The 7,488-nt window shown below is 32.8% G+C and overlaps 1 pseudogene; it reads right to left on the bottom strand.

The window, feature by feature from the left end:
• Window positions 1-5,689: 5,689 nt before the first annotated feature.
• Window positions 5,690-5,807, bottom strand: LOC111739404 (annotated as a pseudogene).
• Between the last annotated feature and the right edge of the window lie 1,681 nt (window positions 5,808-7,488).

Below are 7,488 nucleotides of genomic sequence, written 5' to 3'. Positions count from 1 at the left end.
AAACGTACTACCCAGCATCTCTACGAGAAGCCCACATTTTAGATGAGAATGAATAGTGGACTCGAAAGGGATTTTTAGGAGCCAGACCTGCAATCAAATTCTTGTTCTTGCTACATATCAGTTATATGATCTTGGGTGCATTATCTAATCTCTTTGAGACTCCTGTGCCACAACTGTCTTCAATAGTCTAGCCAGATTTTACCTTTCCAATCTTATTTCCAACTTCTCCCTTTTCAAATTTCCCCTTCTGGTTTTCTCACCTCCTTATCCTCCCTCCCCCTTTTTTTCAGCTCATTCTGTAAGGCTTTCTTTGCCTTCTTTGCCTATCCAAAACCAACCCAATCTTAAAATCCTCCCTAAATATACTTTAATACAATCTCCTCTATAAATATTTTATCAGCACGCTAGCCCAAGCTGTGACCAATATGTACACAAATAACTAACTCTAAAGCAGAGCTATGCCACAAGTGTAGTTCAAATTGCTAGGTTAGGGAGAAGAGGGAGAAACCACTTTTAGCCTGGTACTTGAGAAAGGATTCCTTGGAGTAGTTAACATTTGAAAAGGTTCTTGAAAAATGGCTTAGAATTTCTAAAGAGATAAGGAGAATCATGTCTTGGTAGAGGAAATGATACATAAAATGACCGAAAGTTTGGAAAATGTTGGGTATTCTCAAAGAAAGATGAAAAATTCAACTTAGACAAAACACGAAATAGAGATAGAAATATTTTAGGGGGCTTGGTAGATTAGAACCTGATTTACAGGGCATTGTAAATGCCAAATAAGATATTTACATCTGAACTCTATTTCAGAAACATTAAACTTGGCAGAGTAGTGTCAGATAAAATGAGGGGTGGGATAGAGAGCAGAGGAGAGTTGAGAAGACAATTAGGAGACAATTGCAGTCAATTAGAATTTAATCAGAGCTTCTCTTAGGTTGCTTGATAAAGGAATATGAAGAAAGAGTACAGATGTTAAGTGAGGGAACAGATGTAAAAGAAGAAGAATCAATATCAAATATCAAATGAGTGGATGAATTAAAGTGTGCACTCTTTTCTTAGGTGGGTATTAAATGCCTGTTATGAGTATGAGCCTAGAAGCAAACTGCTTGGGTTTGCACCTTGACCTCTTCCTGGCTGAAAGACTTTGGAAAGTTTCTTAAATCTGTGTTTTAGTCTCCTCATCTGTAAGATGGGAATGAAAGGATGAGAATTAAATGTTAACTTCTTAAAACATTCAGAACAATGCCTGGCACATATTCACCTCTGTAAACGTGCTTGCTATCACTGTCATGTGGATTAAAATCTGAGGCCATTTAGCAGTTTAGGTGGTGAGAGCCTGATCTAGGGCAGCTGCACTGTAGTCAGGGAATGGGTAGGAGTGTCTCAGTGGAAGTGTCAGTGCCAGAGATTTTACGGTATCTTGCTCATAAAAACAACATAATAAATATGTGATGATTCAATCATTCCTGAATATTTTTGTTCCAAATAATTTTTACTTAAATAAAAATGTTCTACTTTAATATCTACCTATAATTTTTTAAAGCATCTAAAAATTTTCAGGAGGATGAATTGCTTAATATTCATTAAATGCTTACCAATGGCCCAAACCTGTTATATGTATCATAATTTTATTCTCAAAACAACCATATGAGGCAAATGTTTCAAAATTAATTTTAAGCTTGTAGAATGTGAGACTCAGATATTAGAATTTATCCATTCTCCTTTTCTGCCTGGACTTAAGGCTTAATGACAAAAGATAAAATGATATCTTTAGTATTAGAATTAAGAAAAGGAGAACACATCAACATTACTATTTAATGAGCTTTATAAAAGTGCAAAGTAATGCCAAATAGAAAACAAATATTGAAAAGGAGGCAAACATTATTGTTTGTAGATGATAAGATTATTACCTGAACCACTTAAAGGAATTACCATAAAATTATTATAAATTAAATAATTTTGCAAAGTGTTCACTTATAAAATTAATATATCTAAATCAATAGATTTTCAGCCAACTAACATTAATAATGTGTTGACAAAGGAAACATCTCATTTATAATGGCAATTAAAAACAATTATAAAGTATCCAGAAATAAATCTTAGAAGGATTAAGTACTACATTAAGAAAACAAATAGAGAGGAATAATTTTTCTTAAATAAGAAGACTCAGTTTTGTAAGGATATCAATTTCCCAATAATAATCTATACAAATTTAATTCAAACTCTATCACAAGCCAATTTTTTTTTTAATGGAGAAGTGAAGAGAAATTGACCAATTGATCCTTTCGTTCATTTGCAATAATACATACATATGAATACGTAGGAATATTCTTTATCATAGTTACAATGAATAGTGATAAATCATCATAATTATAAAAATAGAGAATGTATTAGAAATAAGAATGGGTCAGAAAAAAACAAAATTGACCTAAAAAGTTATCATATTTGGTTTTGTTTAAAAGTCATTAGAGAAGAAATAGTTTATACATCAAATAGAATTAGGATCTGGATAGTCATTAAGAAAAAAGTAAACTAGATAAACTACTTTACTTGTACAGAGAAATAAGTCATTAAGTTGAACCATATGAAACTGCTGGTATTTGGCATTCTTAACATAATATAAAATTCCATCTAATATATGAATCAAAATTTAAATGTAAAAACTAGAACCATAAAATAAGTTGTATTTATTTGTAATTTAAAAATATAAAGATGTTTCTAAATAAGACACAAATTCCAAAAGCCTTACAGAACTTTTGACTAATTTAACTAGTTTGACTAATTTAACTAATGGGCTCTATAATAGCATTAAAATATCATAAACATATGAAAGAATTAGTATAAAGTACTTTTGTTAAAAAACAAATTGGAAGGTGGAATATACTTGCAATACATATGACAAACTGTTAAGTTCTTTGGTTTACAAGGAACTTGTACAAATCAATAATAAAAATGCATAATTCAATAGAAGAATGAACATAGACTATGATGTGCTTTTAGGAAAAAGAAATACAAATAGCCAATAATAATATAAGTAGATGCTTAACTTCACTCACAAAGAAATGCCAATCAAAATGATAATGACTTAACATTTTCACCTATGATTTTTTTTTTTTTTTTGGTCAATTTACTAGCCTAGCTATTACAGCATGTATTTATTCACTCAGGAAATGTTTATCAATATTGGTCGTGTTCAAGACACTGCACTAGGGTGCTAAGCAACATAAAAATGAAAAAATATTGAGGATAGGTAAAGATTAAAAAAAAAGGATGAATTAAGGGCAAACCAAACAATGAAGTATTTTCACCTATCACAAATTATGTAGCTTAAAATAACAAATTTATTGTCTGAGTTGTGGAGAGTAGAAGTTTAAGATCACAGTCCCAGCAAGCAGGAGAAGTTCTTTCTGTGAGGGGGAACCTGTTCCATTCTCTCTCCTAGCTTCGTAGCTTTGTAGGCAGTTTTTGGCCTTCCTTGGCCTGTAGGTGCATAAGCCCATTCTCCATCTTCATTTTCACATGACATTTTCCCCATGGGCCTGTTTGTCTATCTCTGTGTAAACTTTCCCCCTTTTTCTTGAGACACATCCATAATGGATTAGGACCTACCCTAATAACTTCATCTTAATTTAATCATTTGCAAAGACCCTATTGCTGAAAGACACATTCACAGGTGGTGGGAAATAGGATTTCAACACCTTTTGGTGGTTTGATGATTCACATGTAAGCAGGTATTCTCATATAGGTGTTAGGAATATAATTTGCTTTTATGTTTTGGAAGGTAATTTAATAAGATCTATGAAAACTTTAAATGCACATACTGTTTGTCCATGCAGTTCACTCTTAGGAAGTTTTTCTCGTAGATATGCTCACAAACATTCTCCAGTTATGAGCAGTGTGTTTACTATAGCATTATTTGTTACTGAAAAACAAAACAAAATAAAATTAGACATAGCTTGAATATCCACAAATTAAGGAAATTGTTAACTAGTTATGGCACATCCATACTGGAACACTACCTGGCTCTTTTAAAAAAATTGAACAGGTCTCTAAGATACATCAAATAAAAAAATACAAAGCACAGAATAATCGTTTTGTATGATTCCTTGGCCTAAAATTTTTAAAAGCTTGGTATATTGGATATGCCAATTGTTTTCCTGAAGGTCATACAAGAAATTGCTAACAGGGTTCACCTTTGTGGAAAGGGCTTAGACTGGGAGGAGAAGGAGACTTAATTTTATACCTTTCAGTAGTATTTGAAATTTTTCACCTTTTTTTTTTAAAAGTTTTTTAATGGCACAAGTTTATATGTGCTGTGGGATTATGGACTGTTTTATTTTTGTTTTTATATTCTCTGTATTAAAAAGGAACTAATGAATTTTAATAAAAAATCTAAAAAGATTCTCCTCACATATTGCATGAGATAAGAGATTTTTGTTGGATAGAGCTATATTTCCAAAGAGCTATATTTCCAAAGAACATTTAATTTACTGGAGGGTTATATCCTGTAGTTTTATGAATGCATGTTTCATGACTGTGATATTATTTCATTTTTAAGTATGGAAGAATATTGAGTAGAGGTGGGGTTCTAGACAGCTTTAGAACTCTAACAGGAAAACTACGGTTAGAAAGAGCTGTGCATATTACTGTAATGAAATTGGAAAACAAGAAAACCACGGTATTTATTTTAGGAAAAAAAATCCAAAGATGAAACAAATGCAGTATTTTATTAAAAGGTGTTCTATTTTTCCAGAGGCTAAATAGTCTGCTACAGGATCTGCCTTTATTTGCAGTGGCCTGGCAGAGTCAACTCAGTTAGCTAAAACTTCCGATGGGAAAACTGTTCATACAATCATGGTGCCTTCATTTGTTTCCTAGATGTGTTACTAAGGTTAGTTCACACACGAGTTCTCTATTAACACAGTGGAAGAAGTGTTTTAAAGTTAGCTTTACATTTTGAATAATTTAAGATATTGTACTAATCACCTCTAAAGAATGTAAAAAATAACGAAGTGTTTGGATGTATACCAAGAGCCTTCTGGCAGGGAATAGAAAAATCCTTTTATCCAGCTAATTTACCTTTATCAAAGCATTCCTGTAGGTTACTAAAAGTCACTTGTGCTCTGTGAAACCATCTGAGTTTTTTATTTAATGTAGGCCTCTTTATGTAATAAAGGACTTAATCATTCAAAGCATCTCCCAACCTAAGCTTACATCATCCTGTATTCAAAGTCTTTTTATTTTTTTCTTTTAACATAGAGGATTTTGAAATTTTGGATTCATTTTTGGTTTGGATTTTGTTCATCACTAAAGTAGGTATAATAACATTTGTTCTTCAACAACCAGATTTTCAAATCTGTCAAAGCCATTTTCTTGCACAATCAGGTAATTCCAAAACAGCTGTATGGTCCGAGGAGGCCTGTGCAGGTGAAGTTTTATAAAAGTACATCTCTTATCATATTGAGCATTTTTGCTGAACTTGTACTTTAAATTGCTTAAAACAGACCCATGGGAAAAGGACTTTCATGTTCTCTTTATTTCTAAACATCATGAAAATACCTGGTTAAATGCAAGCTGGTTAAAAAATAATGATGTACTTTTCTGTAAACAGCAGTTTCTATCTTTGGTTAATCCCTTTGTCCTGTTGTATTTTTATCTTTATTTATTTATTTATTTATTTATTTACACACACCTACACACCCGGTCTTCCTAGGTGGTCTCCCATCCAAGTACTAACCAGGCCCAACCCTGCTTAGCTTCTGAGATCAGACAGGATCGGGCATGTTCTGGGTGGCATGGCAGTAGACTTATCTTTATTTTTATTAATGGCACAATCACTCTTTAAGTCATCTGTTTCCAAAACTTTCATCAACCTTACTTCCCTTTTCCTTACCTCTGATAAGTTTTAACCTCTAACAAGCTTCATAAATTTTATCTCCATAATGTTTCTTAAAATTAGTTCTCTTTCCTCTGAAATTTGATGGTACCTCATTAGTTCTTTTCTTATAATGATCACAGTCACCAATATAAAGCAGGTTCTTTGGCGTAGGCACTGAGTTACATGATTTACACATATTACTTTATTTGATCACCATAACAGTTATGTAAAGTATGCACTATTACTCTCATCCTATAGCAAAAAAGGAATTAAAACAAATTATTTAAGTAACTTGTCTAGTCACATTGGCAAAGTTGAAAATCAGACACAGTGTTGGATGATTTTAAAGCCCATACTTTTTTCGACATCATCCTGCCTCATCTTTTTCTATGTGGCACATTTTATCTCATAATGTACATGAGAGAGACAGAGAGAGACAGAGAGACAAAGAGAGACAGAGACAGAGAGACAGAGAGACAGAGACAGAGAGAGAGAGAGAGAGAAAGAGAGTTTTATGTGTATCTTATTTCCCTTTGAAGGCTATAAATACTTTAGAACAGGTCCATGTATGACTATTGCCATTGCTCTCCTTATCTCCCCTTATCCCTTATCTCTTAGGGCTATAGATTTATAAAGTGCACTGAAACATTTGGTAATAGTTTACAATCAAATGAAAGTCTTTGCTGGGTAACATCTGAGGCAAAATAAAGGCTTTTATCTTTACCAGGAATCCCTTTTGTAAGAATTAAGGAATGCGGATAGATTTGTGAGCCATTTTATTCTCTAAAAACATAAAAATCTGTGACCACACTGTATTCATCTCTTCAAACACATGAAATTCAAATACAAGTGCCTTGGCATTAAACATTTGAATTTGTATGCAAGATGTCATAGTTATGTAATTTTTCTGTCAGAGATGGTTGGATGTGTTCACTGGCTTTTCAAATTCCCTCATGTATAAGCAGATGTACTTGTAGGGTCAAATACACTATCTAATATATGGAAAACTTTATTAACTCACCTCGAACAGAAAAATTTCCTTCTCAGCTCTGGGCTGTACATAAGAGAATGAATATTGTATTAGCCAAATAGACATGTAAGACAAGTTGCAATAAGTTTGCCTGTCATCATAATAGTTTTTTTTCTTCATCATCCCAAGCTTATATTCTCGGGACTTATGTGGTGTCAGAAAAATGATGCGAATTACAAATCCAATGCTAGAATTACATAAAACATAATCACCACTGAAAGGGTTGCCTTGAGAGAAAAAGACACTAGATCTTTGCCTTCCTTTTTGTATTTGAAAAATCAATCTGACAATAGCTATTAAAATTGAAAAGAGCAAGAGCTTTAGAGTCATAAGTCCTGGGTTTGACTTTTGACTTTTCACTTATTGGCCATGATCAGGGGAAAATCACAACTGCTTAGGCCTCAGTCATTTTATCTGAAGAACTGTAATCTGCCTAGCTATTTTACTATTGGCAGACATGCTTTTGGCTACTATAATGATATATTAAACATCTTGTACATAAATCCTTATGTTCTGGTTGTTCTTCTTTCTTTTTAAGAAGATTTCCAGTTGTGAGACTGCTGGATCCAATAGGCAGGGG

Source organism: Pteropus vampyrus, unplaced genomic scaffold (genome assembly GCF_000151845.1).
Source record: "Pteropus vampyrus isolate Shadow unplaced genomic scaffold, Pvam_2.0 Scaffold2, whole genome shotgun sequence".
Taxonomy (NCBI): domain Eukaryota; kingdom Metazoa; phylum Chordata; class Mammalia; order Chiroptera; family Pteropodidae; genus Pteropus; species Pteropus vampyrus.
Note: the sequence above shows the minus strand (reverse complement) of the source record. Positions and strands in the feature narration are given on the sequence as shown.